Consider the following 24989-nt stretch of genomic DNA (forward strand, 5'->3'; position numbering starts at 1 on the left):
AGACAAGGTACTAAACCAGCACCCCAGGAACAAACTAGACAAGGTACTAAACCAGCACCCCAGGGACAAACTAGACAAGGTACTAAACCAGCACCCCAGGGACAAACTAGACAAGGTACTAAACCAGCACCCCAGGGCTTAGAACAGAGATACTCAGGTGCAGTGCACCTAGAGCACTGGAATCTCAGTAGAGACGCAAATTCTTGGGGCTTTTCCTCAGACCCACTGAGGCAGAAATTATAGAGGTCCAGTAAACGTAGTTGGTGTTTTACCAAGCTCCTCAAGAGCTCCTGGCAAAGGTTAAAGTTTAGAAACTGTTGTAGCGTATTTTAGCTAGAGAAATCTTGTTAGAGTCTTTGGGACACCAAGAACTCAAACGCTTTTTATCTTTACCTTTTATTCTTTAATCAAGAGAGAGAGGGAGGGAGAATAAAGTTATTACTTGTGGTCAGGAAAAGATAGATCATTGACAAGCTGTTTTCCTCCTTGAAAAGATAGAAACTTTGTCTATGAAAACATATTCAATGATTTGATTTTTTTTTGAGTTGCTTTATTTTATGTGTATGGGTGTTTTCTCCCGAATGAGTGTATGAGCACAATGTGTATACCTGGTGTCCATGGAATCCAGAAGTGGACACTGGATCCTCCAGAACTAGAGCTACAGAGAGTTGTAAGCTGTCCTGTGGGTGCTGGGAATAAAACCTGGTCCTTTGAAAGAGCAGGCGGTACTCTTAACCGCTGAGCCATTTCTCCAGTCCATATTCAATAGGTTTTTGAAACAAACTTTTTATAGACTGGGAAAAAAATTAAATGTCAAAAAATTGAGCTGTGGTTTTATGTGAAACCACTCTCTCTAGCCAGAACCGCGTGCCTGTCCTCGTGGTCAGTCTCCATGGCCATCCCTGGCCATCCCCAGCAGCGGTCACCAGTGTGTCTCCTTTTAAAGTGGTGAGGTCATGTAAAATTCTCCATTTTCTTGTTCATTCACAAGGCGTTGGAGCTCACGGGACAGGAAGTATTAGCAGGGTCCTCTGTTTGCCGTGTGCCTTACCTGGACAAGAGAAGTTTGTGATTGTCCATACACGAACAATCCTTCTTCAAAGTCTGGAACCTCATTAGTTGATCTGCTCTGTGAAAACTTCATATGAGCATTCAGGCATAGATGTGCCTTCATGGCTACCCTCCAGTACACCACCCTATGGTAGGATGGTGTGATGAACACATGCAGAATATAGGACTTTATCCTTAGATTAGAAACTATTTCACTTGTAGGATTTTGTCTGATAGTTATAAGAAGGTCCTGGGACATTCCATGGTGATGGATGCAAGGTGAATCCCTAACCCCTCTAGCGTATGCTCCGAATGACCTAGAAGGAAGTCATTCTGATTCACAGCCATTCGCTGGGTGGCTAAAGAGGTGGGTAGAGTCTCAGGAAGACAAAACAGAACTGTGATTATAAGGACTCTGTCTACCTGTCTGTCTATCTATCATCTATCTATCTATCATCTATCTATCTATCTATCTATCTATCTATCTATCTATCTATCTATCTATCTATCTATCTATCTATCTATCCTGGCTAGCTTTGTGTCAACTTGACACAGACTGGAGTTATCACAGAGAAAGGAGCTTCAGATGGGGAAATGCCTCCACGAGATCCAGCTGTAAGGCATTTTTCCCAATTAGTGATCAATCGGGGAGGTCCCCTTGTGGGTAGGACCATCCCTGGGCTGGTAGTCTTGGTTCTATAAGAGAGCAGGCTGAGCAAGCCAGGGAAGCAAGCCAGTAAGGAACATCCCTCCATGGCTCTGCATCAGCTCCTGCTTCCTGACCTGCTTGAGTTCCAGTCCTGACTTCCTTGGTGATGAACAGCAGTATGGAAGTGTAAGCTGAATAAATCCTTTCCTCCCCAACTTGCTTCTTGGTCATGATGCTTGTGCAGAAATAGAAACCCTGACTTTAAGACACTATCTATCTACTATCTATATATCTTTCTATCTTTCTATATATCTATCTACCCACCCACCCACCCATCCATCCAATCCATTCAATCCATCCAGTCCATCCAGTCCATCCCATCTATCCACCCATCTATCTATCTATCTATCTATCTATCTATCTATCTATCTATCTATCCATCTATCTATTTGTATGCAGCCCAGGTTGGCCTCTGAGTTGATCTGTTGCTCAAAGTGACCTTGAACTCCTGATCTTCCTGCCTCCTCCCACCCCCAATGTTCTGATTCTAGGTTTGACTCATCACACCCAGTAAGTACAACATCAGAACCTAGAACTTCCTGCATCAGAAGCGAGCAGTCTACTAAAGGAGATGCATCGTCAGCCCCTCTAAGAGTGTTCAATTGACCCAAGCAGTGATGTATGCCTTTAATCTCAGCACTCAGGAGGCAGAGGCAGGCAGATCTCTGATGTTGAAGCCAGCCTGGTCTACAGAGCACCTTCCAGAACAGCAGGGACTACACAGAGAGCCCCTGTCTAAAAGAAAAAAAAAACAGTGTTCAATTAAGCCAGTTATATACTATGTGCTCTGAGGTAGGGGGAAAAACCTTTATACAATGTATCCTACGTTTGTACAATGTATCCTTTCAACTGACTCCTCCCTCCTCCCTTAGACTGTCCAGCTTAGGAGATGTGCTCCCCCACACACAATAAATAATTTTTCTTAATGTAGTAAAACAATGGAACAAGAAACACAAAATTGCTTTTGAGAGAAAGTGTGGTCAGGAGGGGCCACAGAGGAAGGTATAAAAACTAAAAATATTTTCTTTCTTCTTTTCAAATAATTTATTCTTTGACATTTTCACACATGTGTGTAATGTAGTGTGTTCTTGCCCCACCTTCACCTGCTCCCTTCCTCACCTCCCACTGTCAGATTGTTTCGGTTTGGTTTTGTGACCTACCAGGTTTAAGCAGAGCTGTGTGCATGGGTGTGGAAGATGAGACCCACCAGTGTCTACACCACTGAGGACCCCCAGCCATGGCCTCCCAATAGCTCCCACGGAAGGGTCCCATGAGCTTCTCTCTGCTGTAAGTTCACGAGTGCAGTGGCTATGTCATACATACATAGCATTTCAAGACCTGCCCTCCACTATCTGGCTCTTATTCCTTCCAACCCCTCTTCTGAAGTTCCTCGCACCTCAGAAAAGGTGACATGAAAGTGATATGGATGATAAACCCTCAACAGGAGCTTATTTTCAGCACCTTGAGAAGCCATGGGTATTTTGTTTCTTGCAAATAGGGGGCCTATCAATATTCACATTAATGTTGTTACCAGGGTGAGCAGGCCATGCCCGAGACAACTCCTGCCTAATGCCACCTGGCACAGGTGGTGCTTAGCACTCCTGAGACCATTTCTGAGATGACTCCAGATACCCAGAGGTCCTGGACACCACTGAGATGAGCAAGTAAGTGGCGGAAAGATGGAAGAGAAAAAGAAGCAGAAAGATGTGGACACAATGAAGAGAAGCAGAACTGGAGACTTGAGGGTAGTAAGGATCAGCCTGATATCAGTAGCTGGGGATGCTACTTAAGACCATGGTAAGGTCCTGCCCTTGTCTGGGTCTCCAGCCCTGCAGCAGTGAGGGTCTGCTACCACCAAAAGCCAGGTGGATGTTGCTGGTCTGAACAGCCACCTGTGGCCATGGTAGTATCTGTGGGCTGTGTAGAACTGGCCCCACCCCTTGCCAGGGCATCATGGGAAAGCTGGCCCCCAAGGCAGGAGAGCAGGAGAGCAGGAGAGCTGTGCCTGCCCCCTCACCTGCTGTGGCACTTGGGAGAACAAATCCTGCACCTTTCCTGAAAATTGCAGCACAGATGACCCTGGTGGCAGGGGTGTGGGTGAGCTGGTCCCAAGGACATGAGAACAGGAGAGCTGGACCTGTCCCTTGCCAGCTTCAGCTGGGTGAGCTACTCAGGGCAGTGCTGGAGAGCTCACCCCCGTGGTGTGGGTGAAAGAGAGCTGGTGGACTGACCAATTTACCTACTAACTCAGGAAGCCAATCCAGGGCTTTGAGTTGGCTCACCCCAACATCTACAGTATCTCCATGACACAGGACAACAACAGGATATCCAAGAGGAGTCCTACAGTATTGGTAGTGTAGTAGAAGCCAGAGGCCTCGAAACAGACCAATGGCTCATTGCAACAAACATTTACAAGTAAAGATGTGTGGTTCACTATAGGATACCTTGTGACACACTGCAGTTTCCACAAACTTTTTTTTTTTCCTTTTGAGGAGGAGGTTGCAAGGGCAGAGGGAAGGTACAAGGGAATGGAGAGATGGGTAGGATTGGGGTGCATGACGTGAAAGTCACAAAAATCAATAAAAAGTTAAATTTTAAAAAAAGAAATATTGGGGCTGGTGAGATGGCTCAGCAGTTAAGAGCACCGACTGCTCTTCCAAAGGTCCTGAGTTCGGGTCCCAGCAACCACATGGTGACTCACAACCATCCTTAACGAAATCTGATGCCCTCTTCTGGAGTGTCTGAAGACAGCTACAGTGTACTCACATATAATAAATAAATAAATCTATATAAAAAAAAATACTGATTGTTGAAATAATACTTTTAGATAGGTAGTTCAGAATAAAGATTTCCAAGTTAAATAGGGTTGTTCATGCCTGTAATCTCAGCACTCAGAGAGCAAAAGCAGGGGGATCCTGAGTTTAAGGTCGACCTGGGTTACATAGTATACACAGCTGTCTCCAAATTAGTTAACTAATACTTAATAAAGTGATTTGATATCATTAGAAAGAGGATAAGTTCTTCTTGAATTTCATATCATTCTTCTGGCTAGCTTGATGTTGGTATTCTTTACCCTGTAGAACATCATTGCTATTAAACATAATGTCATAGAGTCCATAAGGCACTGAGAGTTAGAACATCTTTTCTGGGTTTAGTTGTCACAATGATTATTGGTGTGTACTTAGTTAAAACAACACAAAGCTGACAGAGGGATGGCTCACCAATTAAGAGCACTGGCAGCTGTTTTAGAGCACCTGACTTTCACTCCCAGCACCCACTTGGTGATTCAAAACCATCTGTAACTCCAGCTCCAAACAAAGAATACAGTGCCTTCTTCTGGTCACACACACACACACACACACACACACACACAGAGAGAGAGAGAGAGAGAGAGAGAGAGAGAGAGAGAGAGAGAGAGAGAACATACATTCACAAAGACTCACACATATACATGTAAAAGAAAATAAAGAAATAAGGCAAAGCAAAACAAAAAAAACAAAACAAAACAAAAACAGTATATGACCAGGACGTGATAGCACATACCTTTAATTCCAGCATTCTGGAGGTACAGGCAGGTGGATCTCTGTGAGTTCAAGGCAGCCTTGTCTATAGAGGGAGTTCCAGGACAACCAGGGCTACACAGAGAGAAATCCTGTCTCAGGAAACAAGAACCCAACCCAACCCAACCCAACCCAACCCAAACCAAATCAAACCAAAAATCCAGAATATTTTTGATAATTATGAAGCATAACTTTTATTGGAAATTGATTCTTTAATGAGAATTTTTCTCTGTTTTGCTGTCTTGTTATATTTATTATTGTTAGAATCAGAAAAATTCGACACCAACATCCCCTTCTTTATTTCTTTTCTTTTTGTATATAGAAATGCTGAGAATTTCTATTCCTGTTTAAGGGGCAGGATCAGAAACATTGTAGAAATGTCATTTTTTAAAAAATTCTCTCTGAGTTAAATAGTGAAAAGAATTTCATGACTTTCTCTCTTAAGATTAGTTTTGAACAGAACGTAAGTCCTACCTCTTGAAAGTTTGAGAGCAATGAATTGATGCATTTGACTTGTGGAAATATTTGTCACTGGTTTATAATGTTAGTCACTTTCTCAACAGTGATGCCAATGTTTCAAAGCATGGCTTTGCATGGAAACCTGAGTTTTCAAATCCTGTGGCAAAGAGCCAATTATTAGATTGGGGTGGATGGGGGGGGTGCCTTCTGTGAAAGGAGGACCTACAGTCAGTCTCTCTCTCTCTCTCTCTCTCTCTCTCTCTCTCTCTCTCTCTCTCTCTCTCTCATCTTTAGGGAACAGCACAAATGAACATGGAGAATTTGAAAATTACCCTCCTAAAACCAGCCAGGATTCCATGTGGAAGGGTTTCCTCTTGGTACTTGCAGCATGCTCTTTGGACAGGCATCGTAGGTGAACTTGGGAACCATTAGGAATGCAGAATTGAAGCCCCAGCCCAGACCCATTGAGGCAGAACTGGCAATGAGCAAAAGTTGAAGAAAGCCCTGGTCCAGCTCTCCTCTTGCCTAGCTTTGACTATGTGCACAGGCGCCTTCCCAGGGAAGCAGCAGTTCGAATCTCTCCTGTACTCCCATCTTTAAGTCTCCAGGGATTCACGCGGCGCAGCTGCCAGCAGCCAGCGGGGCTGCCTGCTGTGGCATTTTTTGACTCTGTGCACTATTCCGAAGCTGCCTATGACAAGCAGTGGGGACCCTGAGCACTGGTTGCTGGTAGCGCCCTTCCCTTTACTAGCGATCAGGGTTGGGCAAGAGATCCTTGTCTATCCACTGTCACAGAACATGAGATTTTGAATTAGTGGATGTTAAGACTGGACAGGGCTACCAGTGTCACAGAGGGGCTTCCTCTGATCACCTTGCGAGTTTTATGACTTTGTGATCAGGAGGACTAGAAACAGAATATTCCACCCCCTACCCATACACACCAAAAAAAAAAAAAAAAAAAACCCTATTCAAATAGAGGGTCAAAGGTTGCTATTTCTAGCAAGAAGAATGTGGCTGGCTATATTCTAGAAATGCTTTTGCCTTTCTCTGCATTTCTGCTGTGCTGGCAACTGTGCTATTCCAGCTTGGCCTAGCCCTCCGCTTACCCTCTTGGCCTTGAATTTGCTTTTCCTGTGCGTGGGATTCCAGATCAGAAAACAAGGGTGCCTGGAGCCAAAGCCTCCCTTTTGGGTGTAAACACATGAGTGTTAGTGAAGTTTGGACGCCCATGAGCAGTCTGTGGGAGGAAGTGTTTCTCTGACATTATTTTGTTTTGTCCCTACACCAAGAACAATCATAGTGTATACAACAAGGACAGCTCAGAGTTCAAATCCTGCCTCTGTACCCACACTCTTGGGGCTTCTATGTGTCTCTCGTTGGCCTGCGACTTTGCCAAGTAGGTTAGGTTAGCTGGTTGGCAAGCTCATTGGCATCTTCTGTCTTTGCTTCCCATTTCTCTGTCACTGGGATTAAAAGCATATATCAACCTGCCCAGCTTTTTTATGTGTGCTCTCTGGGGATTTGAACTTGTGAGACAAACACTTTACTGACTGAGCTGTCTCTATACTGCACCCCCCACCCCCCCACCACATCTGTTCTTTTTGCCAGAGTGCATCACAGGTCACAGACACCACTGGGTTTACTCTTCTTCACGTCGCACTCCCATCTCTAGAAGGCCCACACTGTCTGGGTTGTGGTGACATCTGTAATGACGTCATGATGTCCTGCAGGAGAAACTTGGGCATCATCATAGTCTCATGGTTAAGCCAAGGAGAGGGGCCAGCGAGATGGCTCGGTGGGTAAAGGTACTCAGGGCCAGACAACCTGAGTTTGATCCCTGGGACCCAGGTGGTTGAAAGAACGAACAGACTCCCCGAAGTTGAACTCTGAACTCCAGCTGTTCACCATGTGCATGCACACAGAATAAGTAAGTCAATAAATGTCATATTCTTTAAGTCAGGGAGAAAGCTAGTTAAACATCTGAGTTCTGACTCACTTTTTCTTTGTTTCTGGAACTGTCAGTTCTCCAGACCCCGGATTCTTACACTCAAGTTGTCTGTTTTCCTCAGGCAACGATTCACTGCTATGTCTAGGATCAAAACCTGTGAAGCTGGGAGACTTGCGTAAGGGCCCGTGGAACTCTTGAATGCGCTCCTTTTCCATATCATTTCTGGTTATCAGCTAAGTGATCATTATGTATTTTACTTTTATGTGACATTTTCTAGAGATTTTGTAAATGATGTGCTGCATTCATCTCTCAAAACCTGCAGAAATCAAGCTTTTGTAAATGTAAAGACATCAGGAAAAAGGGAGAGAGGGAGGAAGAGGGGAGAGAGAGGGAGAGAGAGAGAGAGAGAGAGAGAGAGAGAGAGAGAGAGAGAGAGCTAACAGCTTCCTAATGAGAAAACCATGAACACTGTATTTTCAACATCTAACACCCCAGTTTGAATAATTCATGGGAAAGAAATCCGTGGAACTAGAAGGGACTGGGCCATTTTAATGAAAGCAGAGGTTGAGGATGTTTCAGAGCTGGAGGTCAACATGGAGGGAGGGTTTCATGGGTGCTGAGACGCTGAGAGAAGTTAGCCCAGCACACCCGGGATCCAGGGACTTGGGCGCCTCGGTCTTGAGTGTTCAAGGTCCCAGAGTGACCATAGTGACCATAGGCCTGACTCACACTAGAATCTTATAGCACCCCTGTGCTTTACACTGGCCCTCAGAACTTGCCACACAGACACCAGAGGACAGTCAGACCCAATGCCCCGCTCTACTGTACTGGCAGGACATAGATGCCACAGGGAGGTTACACCTCTTCCATCTCTTATCCAGTCTTCAGGAACCAGCATATATTAGAGTTCCTCTAACATGCTTAAGCAAATCCTGAGGTGCAGAAGCCACCCATACCAATTAAATCAGTCTCTGCCAGGACCCAGGCCCAGTCACAACACAGGTTTGAGAAACCCTGGGTCTTCCTTTCTTCTCTCTCTCTTACTGAATTCCTCTTATTCTCCATTGCTGTTCCTCTTTCCATCCTTGCTTTTTAAACAAACAAACAAAAAACATTTTTACTTCCATAACTTCAGCCTCCTCTGTTTCCTTCCTGCCAACCCTTGGGTCAGAGCACTGTAGCCACACAGTTTACTGTGGGATGCTTCCGCAAGCCTTTGAAGATAGCTAAACACAACCTAGCGATTGCTCTCGACGGCTCGCTACCCCCACCCCCTCAGCTGGGCGGAGTCTCTGGCCCCTCCCCCAGCCTCTCCAGGGTCACTCCCCAGGGTCTCCTCAGCGTCACCTCTCTCAGGTTGCTATTTGCCCATCCCTCTCCTCACGCCTTCCTCCAGCCTCCCTCCGTGGCTTTAGCCCCCATCAGTCAGGAGACTGGACCAGAAGACCCCCTCTGCTAGGGAAGCTTCGGGTGGCTGCTTCTGTGATTCATGCTCCCAGCAGCCTTTCTTCTTCCCTTGCTGGCTAAGTGTGTGGGTGTGCAGCAGGCTCTTCCTAGGCAAAGCTGGCAAAAAATAAAACTTCTCAAGATCCCAGTCTGGAGACAGATTGCGAGGCCGCACAGCAGTTCAGAATTGCTGGATCGGGCTCTGTCCACCCACCTACACCCCTCCCCCCGCGGGTCCCCAGGGAGGGGTGGGTCAACTCCCTCTCCCACCCCCACGAAGTTGTGATTTGTTCAAAGCTGCCTAACTTCGGGGAGCAGCAATCATAAAGGTGGCACTTTAAGAAAAACCAATGCACAATTAATTACTGGGCTTTCAACGTAGGGCACTGTTCTTGTCCAGAGTAAAATTCAAAGGGGAGGTCACCTCTGCTAAGGGTGCGTTGTGGGCAATGGAGAGAGTTGAAGAGGGGAGACAAATAAACGTTATAAAAGGGGGTGGGGGTGTCGAAGAGGCAAGATGACAGCTGTGTGTTTAACTTCCCAGGATTTAAAGCTCTGAGCTATTTGTCCAGCCCTCTCTGGGTCTCCCTCTTGTAGAGCCCATATTGTTTTAAGCGTGCCCTTTGACCCCCAAGGCATTTGGCCTTCCAGCTTAGCAAACAGGATCTACACAGCTGTAGCTTCTTCCTGAGTACGTTTCCAGGTCCTTGTCACTTTCTCGCTCCCCATCTCTGTCTCCCTTGCTCTCTCTTAGAAACGTAAGTAACGATTTTTAGGTTTGGAATTTTTTTCCCCTTACGGCTATGTAATGAAGTAAATCCAAGTTTTCAGTCTTTTGTCCAAATAATAATGAATGTTACTGATAAAAATAGCACGAAAAAAAAAAATTAACAGCAGCTAAAACTGTCCAGGGAAAAATGGAAATTTCATGAAGTGGAAATTGCATGAAGAACGCAAGATCTCCAATCAGGGAGATTTGATTGACATTATGGCTGGAGAGTAAAAGTTTTAACAGCAGATAAAATTGGGGATTTGCTGATAAAACAAATTTTGTGGAAAAAAAATTGGTATTGATGACAACTCCAGTAAATTAATAAACAAAAATGTTAAGAACTGGCACTGACCGATCAACAAATCCTATTCAATCCCACTTGTTCCAGAGACTTCTGTCCTGGTAATCTACCCGGCTGAGGTAACCATCGTGATGTTACTGTTGTCAGTTTTCTGTGGGGGGATAGCGTGGCCCCCAAACAGCTGCCTGTCAAAACAGTACCAAGGTAGGGCTGAGAATCTGCATTTCTCTTTTTAAAGTTATTTTATTTATGTGGCTGGAGAGACGACACAATGGTTAAGGACCTGTACTGCTCCTGAGGGGCCTGGAGTTTTGTTCCCATCACCTGTATTAGGTGGACCCCCAAACACCCCTAATTCCAGCAGTTACCTCTATTCATATGCACAAACCCTACATATACACATAGAAATACATTTAAAAGGGTATCATTATTACTATTATTATTGTGTTCATTGCGGCTGACTAGGACATAGAGCAGTAGAAACCAGGGTCTGAGAGAACCTTATAGGCTTGCCACTGGGCCCACTTCAACCTAGTAGGCCCTTCCTCCCAAAGGTTCCACAGCATCCCCGAAATAGTTGCACCAGCTTGGAAACAGTGATCCAGACAGCCTGCAAGGGACATTTCCTACTGAAATCATAACGCTAACCCTGATAGCACTTTGATCTGGATTTCTGGCTTCCAGATCTATGAGAAAAACAACCTTCGGTTGTGTAAGTCTGTGCTGTTTGTCGTGAAAACACTGGCATTCTCAGTCCTTACAGTAAGGTCACCCACAGGATTGCCTGTGGGTAGGACAACATGATCTCTAAGGCATGCTTTAAAATACTCCAGAGGTAAGAGCAGGAAATAGATAAACAAGACTGGTTAAGAGACGGTGACATGGGAGCAAGGTAGACGGTACCAGAGAACCATAGACTATTCCATTCTGTTGTCCAGTGTCTGAATAAAATGCCAAGCCAATTCTGTTATTTACTTACTTATGTTTATGTTGCTGAGAATTTAACTCAAGACCTTATACAAGTGAGGCAAGTGTTCTACCACCAAGCTACATTTTCAGCTGTGTGTGTGTGTGTGTGTGCGCATAAAAATTGGCACTACAACATAAACTCAGGCGTGTCCAACCTCCAACCCATGGGACTTGTACATGCCAGCATAGCTATAAATGCAGCCCAACACACTTAGAGAACACAATGTCATGTCATCATGGCAAAAGGTTGACGCTCCTGAAAGTGATTTTGATACATATTCAAGTATATGATTACCACAGAAATTTTCCATAGCCTTGTATTCTAACTAGACTGCTGTGGTTTCACATGTTGTTATTACTACCACTGATAATAAGCGTGTTTTAAATATATGTTTAGAAGTAAAATGTTATCAAAATATAGCAAGGCAATAGAGAAAGAAATCAAAACTGCAGTTAGTAAAATTGTAGGCACGACATAGCAGGCAGGGAAACGAGGGTGTGTCTGTGTCTAACACAGTATTTGTAACCACAGGCTTAGAATACTCACCCAGTTCTGTGAAGTAAAACCTAACATTCTTCTTTTTTTTTTTTTAAATCCTTGATATGAATGAATTTGCAAGATCACACAATAGAATATGAAGGGGCTGGGATTTGAACTTGTGTTATTTTCCTTTTTCATGATCTCCCGCCTAATACTGAATCATAAAAGGCAGAAGAACTCCAAACAGGAGAAGCCCAGCTCATGTATCCATCTTGTGTCTTGGGCGCAACAGTCCGGGGATGATTACAAAGACCTTGTGGGCCTCTTGCTTCTGCCTTGGCCTTGTCTTTGTTGTTTCTCTCTAGCCATATGCTTTAAGATTGCTACATTCCACACACAGTCTGGGAGTAGGAGACCCCGCTCCGACCCCCCCCCCCCATCCATTGATAAAACAAGAGCCACCCACAGTCCAGAGCCAGGTGCTTCCCCAGCCCATCTTCAGTGACTCCGGTCAGTGGCCATGTCATCATCAGCCACTAGATGTGACACATTTCCACTGTGACCAAGAGTCTCATAGTCTCCCTATGTGCATGCACCATATACCCTTTATAAAGGCCATGCCTTAATGACCTGTCCCTTTCCTTTTCCATCCCAGCTCAGAGGAAGCCTGTTGAGGTTTGGTCTTTTGACTCCCAAGGTCTGGTTGCTCCCAGGAATGAAAGAATCCGCAAGGGCAGTGTGTCCTTGCTCCTTCATTTAAAACTATTGGTTAAATGAAGATGCTAGCAGCTAATAGCTGGGTAGAAGAGACATAGGTGGGGTTTGGGATTCCTGGGGTTGGGGTCTGAAGAGACCACTAGGAGAGTGAGGAAGATGGAGATAGGAGACGACTCTATGGGGTAAGAATCTTAAAATAATGGCCACGATGAGAAGAGAGTCAAAACACGGCAAATCATCTCCCCCACACTCTCCTATGAGGTCTGTTGAATGCTTTGGCTTTGTGGTATTCCTCGGTACTCAATCCCCAAGGAAAACAGACAGACAGGCAGGCAGACAGACACACACACACACACACACACACACACACACACACGCACATGCTATGGAATTAGCGCTCCGTGTGGCTGTGTATATATTTCACAGCCCTGGGCGAGTGAGCCCTTAAAAGCCAGATTTTGTCATTCCCTTGCTCAGAAGTCTCGGGAGCTCTTCTCTCTGCTCTCTGACATGTTGACCTCAGGGCCTTTGCAGTGACAGTTCCCTCTATGTGGAAGGCTCTTTTGCCAGAGAACAACCTAAATCTCCTGTAAGGCTTTATCAAATGTCGTTCTCCATGAGGCTTATCCTGATGGCCTCTTTTAAATCTCAGCTATCTCTACCTTCTTCTGCTACATTCAAATCTATCCCTTTCTACTTGTTTCCTCCTTAGCAGCTATTTCTTTTTAACTCAGTATACAGACTTGTCAACTTGCTACAAGCTGGAGTCATCACAGAAAAGAAGTCTCAGTAGAGGAAATGCCTCCATGAAATCCAGCTATAGGGGATTTTCTTAGTTAGTGATCCATGGGGGAGGGCCCAGCCTGCTGTGGGCAGTGCCATCCATGAGCTGGTAGTCTTGGTAGTCCTGGGTTCTGTAAGAGAGCAGGCTGAGCAAACCAGGGGAAGCAAGCTAGTCAGCAGCACCCGCCATGGCCTCTGCATCAGCTCCTGCTTCCTGACCTGCTTGAGTTCCCGTTCTGTCTTCCTCCAGTGATGGACTATGATCTGAATGTGTAAGCCAAATAAACCCTTTCCTTCCCAACTTGCTTTCTGGTCATGGTGTTTCCCTGCAGTAATAGAAACCTTGACTAAGATACAGTGTTTTTATTTTATTTTATTTTCAATAAGAAAACGTTTATCTTTCTTCAATAGAATAGAAGCTAGATGGGGGTCAGGATTTTGTGTCTCAGAGAGAGACAGAATGATCTGCGAGGCTCACTGCCAGCCAGCTTAGCCAAACTGATAAAGTTTAGCAAGAGATCCTGTGTCAAAATACAGGTGGAGAATGATAGAGGGAACGTATCTAATGCCAACCTCTGGCCTCTGCACTTCACACACACACTTATGTACACACATTCTCTCTCTCTCTCTCTCTCTCTCTCTCTCTCTTCAAATGTGATCAAAGTGTGCTGAGATGGAGGTGTTGTCCTATGTCATCAGGGGTTGCTAATCATCCTTACAGAAAGACAAAGGAAGCACATCCACACAAAGTGACAGTGACCCAGTGACCTGGTGACCCAGAGCCAAGGTATGTAAGGAATGCAGCTCTGGGAGCTGGCATTGCCCAGGAACCCCAGTCTTCCCTGGAGCCTATGGAGGGAGCCAGGCCCTGTGGATACCTTGATTTTTAGCTCAATGAAACCAACTTTGGATCTCTGGTCTCCAGGGCTGTTAGAGAACACATGTGTGTTGTTGGAAACCACCAAATATGTTATCCTTTGTTAAAGCAGCCATGGGACGCTGGTCCAACAGGGAACACCATCTTAGTAAGTAGGATCCTAGATACACGCATTTAAAATGCATGAGTGAGAGAGAAGGGGGTTGTCTTAGTTAGGGATACCAGTACAGTGATGAAACGCCATAACCAAAGCAACTTGGGGAGCAAAGGGTTATTTCACTCACAGTTCCATAGAACAGTTTATCATCAAAAGTAGTGAGGGCAGTAACTCAGGCAGGGCAGAAACCTGGAGTCAGGAGCTGACGCAGAGGCCAAAGGGGCGCTGCTTATGAGCTTCCTCCCATGGCTTTCTTAGCCTGCTCTCTTATAGAACCCAGGACCACCAACCCAGGGTTGACTCTTAACCCTAAAGATGTGAGAAGAAAGACCACAGACCCAAACCATCATGGCCAAATTAACTAAAGCAAGCTTTTTTTTTTTTTTTTTTCTAATTCCTGTACACAAACTGTCTCTCCCTAAAAGCAGAGCTCAAGAGATCAACATTGGATTTGAGGAAGACAAAGTTTTTATAGCTCAGGGGTAGGGGGTTTCTAAATGGGGGATTTGGTGGGCAAAATAGGCGGAGTTGAAGAAGCAGAACATAAGCATACCAAGTTAGTCATAACAACCTGCTGGAACAAAGACATGATTGCAAGGTGGTTGTAACAAGACGTCATCATAACAACCTTTTGTAATAAAGAGAGGGTTGCAAGATGGTTGTAATGAGATTTGAAACAAAGGCATGGCTGCTGTTTCCTGAGCCAGGCAGTATGGAACCATTTTTAGTTAGGGTTACATGTGGGGCAGAGTCTGATCTTTGAGGAAACAGAGGGTTAATCATAAACAGGAATGAGCCTAGTTTATCATTACTATAAGATGGCTATTAAGCCTAAGATGGAGACAGGCTGGTTCATCAGTGGCACCACCCACAACAGGGCTGGATCCTCCAGCATGAATCACTAACTGAGAAAATGCCCTACAAGCTTGCCTACAGCCTGGTCTTCTGGAGGCATTCTCTCTGATGACTCTAGTTTGTATCAAGTTGACATTAAACTAGCCAGCACAGGGGTGAGAAAGATGGGGTTGAAGAGGTAGCAGGGGCTCAATTGCAGGTGTCTTGCATGTCATACACAGGAGGTGAATAGTCTTCTGTTGATCCAGGGGAGAACAATTGTTACAGTAGTCCTGGAGACATAGAGGATGGATATCTGGCCTCTACTGAGGCCCATTAAGAGAAAGCTATTTCTTCCTGGTTGAAAGAATGGACTCTACCTCTGTCCCAGGTAGAGATAAGACATTCTGACCCTCCCCCAAAGATTAGAACATTGTAAACTATTGTTTCCTCCCTTAAGAATTAATCTAGCTGAGCTTGTCACTTAACTAGCCAAACACTACTTCAGAAGGTGAATTCACTAAAGCCATGATAAGGAAATGGGAGGAGTAATTACCCCCTTACTGAGTTATAGTATGTCTTGTCCCTAGGAACTCCACCCCCAAGCATTCTGCTTGCAGAGTCAGCAGCACCTTGGATCCTCTGCCCTGAGGCCTGTCGGCTTCTCTGAGTCTTTGCTCAAAAAAGCCTAACACTGCCTTTCCCTTTTTTTGCCAATGCAAAAGCACAACTCCCACTCCCTAGTGCGTATTAGATCATTTACTCTAGAGTCAAGTATGAGTGACCATATCCTGGGAAGATAATTTAAGGTTACCCCAAATTGTATGATCCATTGTGGTAACGGTTTAATGACATTTTTGTGGTAATAGAAGAAAGTTACAAATTGAGACAATTTTCAAATACATTGGTGGACACATTAGGTAGGTAGGTGGGTTAAAGCCAAGCAGGGGGGTCTCTGCTGTAGGCCTCAGATGCTATCTAATGTCACGCTTAGCTTTTGGCTAATGGAAGCTAATGGTCCCTCTTGTTACTACATTCTTAAAAAGTTTATCTATTATAAATATGTTTGTTGATCAAAACCCAGAGATAACAAAAACAAACAGGCCAATATAAATTGTAATCCAGCTGTAGCTAGGCAGAATTCTAATCTGATGCTCTCTGCCTCGCAAAAGGTTCAGTGAGAGGTTCAGCTCTCTTTTGGAACTTTTGTTTATGTTTTTCTATCTCTTTCAGATACTGACCAATACCTGGGCACGCTTTTCCTGATGCTATGGGCCTTCTCATTATCTGAAGTTCTGCATGCATCTCCGCCTCTTCCACACTATTGCTTGCTCACCTCCATTACAGAGGGAATGGCTTGCTTTCTTCCTCTTCTCCACCACCCTTGTCCTAGCAACTGCCAAGATTCACGGCTTGTCTGCTCTGATGTTTTTCTGTCAAAGTCTAATAAAGTTGCCCTCCAGCTTCCTTTCAAATCCATTTAAAACGTCTTTCATTAACAAGACTGAGATGCAAAGAAGAAACTCCTGTTTCCCTGGTAACCTTTGCTGCCCACCGTGGGGCTCCTCAGAGCTTCTAGTGCTTAGACAGTCCTATGGCAGATGATCCACACTGCTGACATCCCGAAATCTCCTTTCTGCATACAGCTTCTTGGCCCGAGTTCGTTCAGCTTTCAGGGGTAGCTGTACTGAATGACCTGTCCATACACCCGCATGGGACAATCCAGCTTCAGGCCTCTCACTGGGATGGCTAAAGCTTTGTTGTGAGGCTGGCGAGACAGTAACTAGGTCAGAGTAGTTGATGCCAATCCTGATGGCCTGAGTTTGAACTCTTGTAAAGAACAACATTTAATTGGGGCTGGCTTACACTTTCAGAGGTTCAGTCCATTATCATCATGGCAGGAAACATGGTAGTGTCCAGGCAGACGTTGTGCTGGAGAAGCTGAGAGTTCTACATCTTAATCCAGCTGCAGCCTGGAGAGACCCTCTCATGGGCACCTAGGAGGAGGGTCTCAAAGCCCACACCCACAGTGACACACTTTCTTCAACAAGGCCACACCCACTCCAACAAGGTCACACCTCCTAATAGTGCCACTCCCTGGGCCAAGCATATTCAAACCAATACACACACACAGAGAGACAACTTCATTGTGTTGATGATGTAGGAGCTCAACTTCCCCAAGTCTCCACATGTGGCTCTTTCTCTCCCTGCTGGGAAGAGACTGGAGGTTGGTTAGGACTCATCAACATATATCCCAGTGTTTGTTTCTGCCTATACAGGAAGAAAGAATTTGTTCAGTTGCCAAGGAGCAGGCTCACAGAGCAAAACAAGATCGATCTTGCTATTCTGTTCCCTTTAAGTCTCTCCAGAGACCTAACGTGGGGCAGGGAAACTGGCTTAGCTGCTAAAGTGTTTGCCACACAAGTATAGTTCAGATCACCCATGTAAAAAGCCAGACACAAAGCCAATCGGAGCACTGGGGAGAAAGATAAAGAGGACCCCTGGAGCTCACTGGCCAGCTACTCACTCCAGCTGAACTCATGACCTCCAGGTCCCTGTACAATAATCCCGCTCAAAAAAAAAAAAATGTTCTACTGACCTCTGACCTCCATATGCATGTATACACACACACACACACACACACACACACTAAATGAATAAATAAATAAATGAATAAATAAACAAATTGAGCAAACAATCAAAGTAAACACATTAGATAAGCAGACAGAGGACTTGAGCTGCTCCAGTAGACCTGCCACCCCGTCTATTTCTTTCAAAAAGAAATAATTCAATTAATTACTTTATTTTTAAATTTTATCTTTAGCTACCTTACAAAATCACGTGCCTTTGGTGTGTATGTATTAGATACTTTGCTCACCCTCACCCGCTACTGTCTGTCTCTCTTTTCCCACTGGTCTCTTCTTTCCCCAAATAGCATCTTCTTATCTTCACGTCATTTATAGATAAATTTACTCTAGATTCTGCTTATGAGATCCAACCTATGATGTTTGTCTTTCCAGGCCGGGTTCATTTCCTCTTGCTGGGATGGCCATCTTTCCTATTTCTTTAAGGTTGGGAAACCCCGAACTTCTTCTATAGGCACACATTTTACAATGAGTTCAGTTGGGCCTCAGTTCAGACATAATGAGTGATTTTTCATATTCCTAACCTTTTCCTCCTGGAACCCAGAGGAAGAAGATGCCCGGTGTGGGGCTCGGGGAGGAGTCACCTGTGCTGAGGTGGAATCCATTCTCGTGCCTGCCGTGACTGCAGTGACTGCCTTGCGTGCTAACTCTCTGCACACTATCCAGTCGTGGGTGGGAGAGAAAGGGACACTGTCAATTCAGTAATGGGGTGTGTTTCTCTCCCAATAAGAATGTGGCTACCTGGAGGACCTTGTGCAAAATATGATGTAGCCAGTATCATGCTGGCACATGTTCAATGGCAGGCTTTGGGGGGTGGGGACTCTTGATTTATGGAAGTGGCTCATTTGTAGAGTGTGAATCCTTTCCCATGGCCGGTTTCCCACTGTCAGTGGCATGACTTCCCTGAGAGTGATTCTGGGAGTCACGCACAGGTGTACACCACTACACAGGTCCCTGATACCCGGATTTGGTATCTATAAAACAATATAAGACTGGTGATCATTGCTAACTGAAGTAAAATAATCAGGATGCAGAACATCTTGAATGCTTACTAACTCTAACTTTTCTTTTTGATGGGTGGTGTGTGTCTCACATATTCCAGGCTGGCTTGAACTCACCTTGTAGCTAAGAGTGACCTTGGATTCCGGATCTCTGCCTTTATTTCCTCCCTTCTGGGTTAACGGTGTATAATGCTATGCCTGGCTTATGCTGTATTGAAGACTGAACCCAGGGCTTGGTGTGTGCCAGACAAGCCATCTACCAATTGAGCTACATCCCTCGTGCCTTTACTTTAATTTTTAATATAATTTCTAGGTGTAAGCTAAGATCATTTGGTTTTTAATTATGACTCCATTCAACAGCAAATTGGCAGAGCTCCTGGAACTTTAATTATCACGTAGTTCACTTGAGCCAAGACAAGTGGCTCCAGGTTGTCATTAACTCTCGTGGCACTTAAGACAAACAGCCCGTGTTTTCTCTGGCAGCAGGCACAAAGGACATTCAAACTTCTGTGTGGCTCAGCCACACTCACTGAGTCATTCATCCTTAGTCGTGGTATTTTTTGTTTTGTTTTGCTTTTTTTTTGTTTTGTTTTAATCAAGCAGCCCTTGGGATCTGGAAATACTGAACCCCGAACAAGAGACCCTGAGGCTAAACAAGGGAACTGAGGACTACATAGGCCCTCTGCGTCATCCCACTGTCTGGCAAATGTTAACTATTATCAACACAACAAATACAACACAATAAAATTAATATTACCTTCTTTATATTTGTGTGAAGGGCATGCAGGTGCCTTGGGGGCCATGTGGAAGACAAACTGACTGAGCCTGAGTCTGTTCCCCTTTTCCACCATGTGGGGTCCTGAGTATCAAACTCAAGTCACAGCCTTTGTGGCAAGCACCTTCTCCCTCTGAGCCCACCTGCTAGCTTGCCACACTTAAGTTTTAACAGGTATCTATTCTCCTGTGTGAGTTCTAATACTGGAGGTTTTTTGGCTTTCAAAGATGAGTACTTTGTGCCAAGGATGCAGAGCCTACGGCTGTGGTGGTCTCCAACTTTATTGATGCTGGGTTGAAATATCCGCAGAAGAGCTCTTATAACTGAGACTAATTTTGTTGTTTTGTTTAGACTGCGAAGTTGGTAATTTATTGAAATAAAAAGAAACTCTCCTTGCCTTTCGTCTCCTCAGCAAACATTGCTTTAATACCTGTGCCCATCCTCTTGTTCATTCTCTAAAATAATGTGGTGTGGATGAGTCAGTGCGATCCACCCGCCTTAGGATTGGGCTCTGTGAACCTTGACTCCGAGTGTATTGGGTTAGGTGCCCCCACCGCAAGTCAGTGAGATTTACATTGCTTTTAAGTGACATTGGGTTGCTAGGTCTGCTTGTGTTATGGAAAAACCTACATTCCGGGGTATTTACAGATAAATGCATGCAAAGCACTCTTCCATGATGTGATAGTTAATTTTAGGTATCAGTTTGACTGGACTAAGGGAGGCACTGACTTTGGTAAAACTTTATACCTGAACATGCCTGTGAAGGTGTTTACAGAAGAGATTAGCATCTGAACTGGGGAAATGCCTAAAGCAGACAGTCTTCCTCAGGCTGGGTAAGCATATCTCCTTCCACTGAGGTCCCAAGTACAGTAAAGCCTGAATCAGGTGGGGCTTGCATTGTCTTTGTGAGCTGAACAGCATCTTGCCCATGGGTAGTGGTACCCTTGGGTATCCAGCTGTGGACAGCAGATAGCTCAGCCTCTGTAGTTACTGGAGCCGCTTCCTATAATCTCCATCCACAGCATACAGAGTACATGTGTATTTTCTGTTGGTTCTGCCTCTCTGATGAACCCAATACATACAGCAAATATTGACGGCAAGAGCAAAATCTATCCGGTGTCTTAGTGTTTCAATCAATAGGAGGTACAATTTGTGGATTAGCAAAGTCAACATTTGTTCACAATGCCTTATTAAAAATTGTTACAGGAACTTAATTTGTTGGCTTTCCTTCTTAAGACAGAAAACATTCCTCTGCACGCACATACGGAGTTGCCCAATGTACATTTTCTCCACTGAAAGTATGAAAGACTAGCTTGACTGGGTGGTGGTGGTGGGGAGTTTCTGTGCAGTTTAGACGATCTTGCTATGTTTTCTGGGTCACTGTGTTGTGACTAAATTGGGCTCAGGTTTTCAATCCAGGACAAGGCGCTCCCTGCTCATTTCCCTTTCCTTTTCCTTAGATAATGTTTCTTCACAGATGCAGGCTTTGAGTTAACAAGCACAATGGACATGGGCTCCCTTACTGGAGCCGCTTACAGAGGCTGAGCTAGCTGCAATACCTCACACAGCTGAAACCCATCATGTCTGTTTACTAGTATAGTTTACCTCTTTAACATTTCTAAATTTTGTTTATTTATTAATTAAATGGTGGTATAATCTCTGGCCGGCTTCGAACTTGTAATCTTTCTGCCTCAGCCTTCTGAAAGCTAGGATTACAAGGATAAAGCCCCCTTTGTCTGAAAAGATGATTATCATTGTTATTCTCTTGAGGCAGCTTTCTCAACTCTGGCTGCATATCATAATTACAGAGGACCTTGGGAAAGAGATGAACGAAAAATACTCCAGGGTTTGTTCTAGAGCACTCAAGTAAAACCACCAGAGAGAAGATTCAAAAATATAAAAAAAAAACAAAACAAACCCTAGAATGTTCTGGTGTGCCAACCAGATTCCAAAGCACTGGCCCAGCTATGCATGGGAACTCTTGCTTCATTTTGGAGCTTTTTCCCTGGCACAATGGTCAAAAATGGTGAGGGGAGGATCCCAGAGCAGACGCCTGAAGGTTTGAAGTAGCTGCAGCTCTGTTGCCAACCAGCCATGTGAATTTGGCCTTTGTGGTTAGTATCAGAAGCAGAGCAGGGGTAAGGGCAAGGGGCCCAGCAGGTGCTCCTAGTGCAGAATTGAAGGAGACACCGGAAAGACAGATTTTGTTGACCTGGTTGGGAAAATTAGTGTCTCTTGAGGCGGGGGAGATGAGATGAGTCAGTGGTTATAGCATTTGCCTTGTCTGAAGAGCAGAGTTCGGATCCCCAGAACCTACAGAAATCCAGGGTGTAGTGATTCTGGAGGCCAGGTCTATAATCCAGCTTCACAAGGTGCGACAGAGGATTCTGAAAGTAAACCGGCTATCAAGACTAGCTATGTTGGGGTGGTCTGGGTTTGACTGATAGATCCTGCGTCCAGTGACTATGACTAAGAGTCGTTATATCAACCTCCATGCCTATCCCCATGTGTACACACCACCCAGTGTGCTTACATGCAGGCACACACACACACACACACACACACACACACACACACACACACGAAAGTGTCTCTTTCTATTCCGGCCTCTCAGAATCTTGTTTGTTGTCTTGTGACCCCAAGTTTCTTCTCTCCGTGAAGCAGGATGGGTTTGCCTCTCTCCACAGCCTTCCCTGGTGCTAACGTTTTTCTGTCCCATCCCTAAAGCGTAGGCGAACAGAGAGCCAATCAAAGCGAGACTCATAATCACGCAAGTGAATCTGGCCAATAGCAAAGACGAATAGTGAAAAACCAGAAAAAGCCCTCCTTCTCTGCAATAAGAAGGTGCTTTTGGTTGTTGCTGCTGCTGTTGTTTTTGGCTTTTTGTTGTCCTCTGTGATTCAATAAAGTTGTGAAACAACGCCCAGGCACTCACACCTCAACCCTGCCACCGCATCAGCCCCTTGGGCTCCACCGCATCGGCCCCTTGGGCTCCAGTAACTTTCTTTGAGACAGGTTGTCATCTCTACCCTATGACAAAAATTTTCCTTGTGCAATCCCGAATTTTTCAAAACGTGTGTTGATAAGGGCAGATAATAAGGCATGCAGCTAACTGTCCCTCCTACCCCAGGCACATTTATCTATTTATTTATTCATTTTAAATTTCAAATAACTCTGTAGACCTTGGATCATTGGTGTGCAGATTTGCTGCCCGTGGGCTGGGGAGAACTAGTCCTTAAATTTTCAAAAACTGGGTCAGCTTGTAAAATATGGTGTCATTAAAATTAAATTAGAGCCAGTCCTGGCGGTACATTCCTGGTGGTACTTGGGAGGTGAAAGAGGGATCAGGAGTCCAGGGTCATCTTCAGGTACATAGTGAGATGGTGACCAGTCTGGCCTTGGTGAAGTCCTACCTCAAAAGTTCAAAAATTTCCTCAAGGCTCAGGGAGCAGCATAGGAGAGGGGATGGGAGGAGTGTAAAAGCTTGACAGGGGAGGTCTTCTGGATGTGACATGCTATACCCTTGAACTTACTGCTGTGATTGTCTGAACAAGGCCTACACAAGAACAAGCTAACAAGGGCATTCAGCATTGCATCATGCAGCACTAACTGGATTTAGGGAGTTATAAGAGTGGGGGAGGGGCTTCATGGGCATGAAGGTGGGAGGGTAGTTGGGGAGTAAGAGGAATGGAAAGTTGAGGGTAGATATGGTCAAGATACATTGTATCCATGTATAACATTGTCAAAGAATAAGCAAGATATATTGTTTAAATTTTTTCTTCATAACTTACAAATAAATTATATTAAAATGTAGTAAGCACTAATTTGATTTTCATTTCTTAATTATAATCATTTTCTTGAGGCTATTACATCTAATGTATCTGTATGGTAGAAACCCTGAGTAGAGTGAGCTACCCACAGCCCTCCCTAACTGTATGTTCAGTGTTAGCGTCTGATCTGGGAGCACTTACACCATGGACATGACCAGCATTCACACACCAGAGTTTTTTCACTTAGAGATTCTGTGTTAAATATTTTCCAGTCTACCACTGGTGTGGACTAACAGAAAAGCTAGAAAACATGGTGTGTGTGTGGATTTCCTTGCCCAGTACAAAGCAATTCCATCTGGAGAGAAGTCTTCATTGATTAGCTCAATACCACACCCGTCTTCCAACGTCCCCCACTTCCCAAGCAGGCAAAAGCATTATATATTTCTTTTTTTTTTTTTTTTTTAAAGATTTATTTATTTATTATATGTAAGTACACTGTAGCTGTCTTCAGACACTCCAGAAGAGGGAGTCAGATCTTGTTACGGATGGTTATGAGCCACCATGTGGTTGCTGGGATTTGAACTCCGGACCTTTGGAAGAGCAGTCGGGTGCTCTTACCCACTGAGCCATCTCACCAGCCCGCATTATATATTTCTAAGTAACCTTAGAAGATTGTTGTGAAAATGTTGCACTTTTAATATGAAAATTCTAAATCATAATTCTGTGGCTTATGATTTATTTTTTTTTAAGATTTATTTTATTAACTATATGTAAGTACACGGTAGCTGTCTTCAGACACTCCAGAAGAGGGAGTAAGATCTTGTTAAGGATGGTCGTGAGCCACCATGTGGTTGCTGGGATTTGAACTCTGCACCTTTGGAAGAGCAGTCGGGTGCTCTTACCCGCTGAGCCATCTCACCAGCCCGGCTTATGATTTATGATTTCTTTTTCTCCTTAATTGTTTTGAAATAGGGTCTCATGTCACCCAGGCTGGCCTTGAACTCTTCCTCCTCCTAATTTTCCCTCTTAGGATTTCAGGCCTGCACCACCACGGCTGGCATGTGGTTCATTGAGAGTCCTTCAAAAAAGTCTGGCGGCTGGTGAGACAATCTCACACCGCATCCTTGGAACCTGTGCCATGATGCAACCAAGCAACTGCCTGTGTGTTTTTGAGACAGTATTTCTCTAGGTATCCCCAGGCTGGCCTCAAGTTCATGATCCTCCTGCCTCAACCTCCCAAGGACTGAGATCAAAGGTGTGTACCGCAGCAACCCGCCGTAGCAGTTTTTAAGGTGGCAGAGTGCAGTCATTCTGGGTTACCTGAGCATCAGACTTAACTCCTAGCTAAAACTCAGGGTTATTATAATTCATAATTATGTTAAAAAGTCTTCATTTATAGGCATTTTTCACACTCTGAAAAACATGTGAACAAAATGTAAAGCCTCATTTATCACTGAATCCTGTGACTTGCTTGTTAGAGCACCCTACCCGCACCCCCCCCAGACCTCAGACTCTGAAGTGGAGAACTCTGGCTCTGGGCTACAGTAGATAAAGTCCAACCCAGAATCGGAACCTCAAAATCAATTTGGAGTGGTCTGAGCCTGGCTGAGGTCTACAGGTCATTGGGGGGGAGGCGCTCAGCTATGGCAGGAAGCCTGAATCCAATCTAGCCTCCAAAGCTTTGTCTGTAGACTAAAGAATGACTGTTTTCCCAGTCACCATTGTTAGGAATCAA

This window comes from Mus pahari, chromosome 8 (genome assembly GCF_900095145.1).
Source record: "Mus pahari chromosome 8, PAHARI_EIJ_v1.1, whole genome shotgun sequence".
Taxonomy (NCBI): Eukaryota; Metazoa; Chordata; class Mammalia; order Rodentia; family Muridae; genus Mus; species Mus pahari.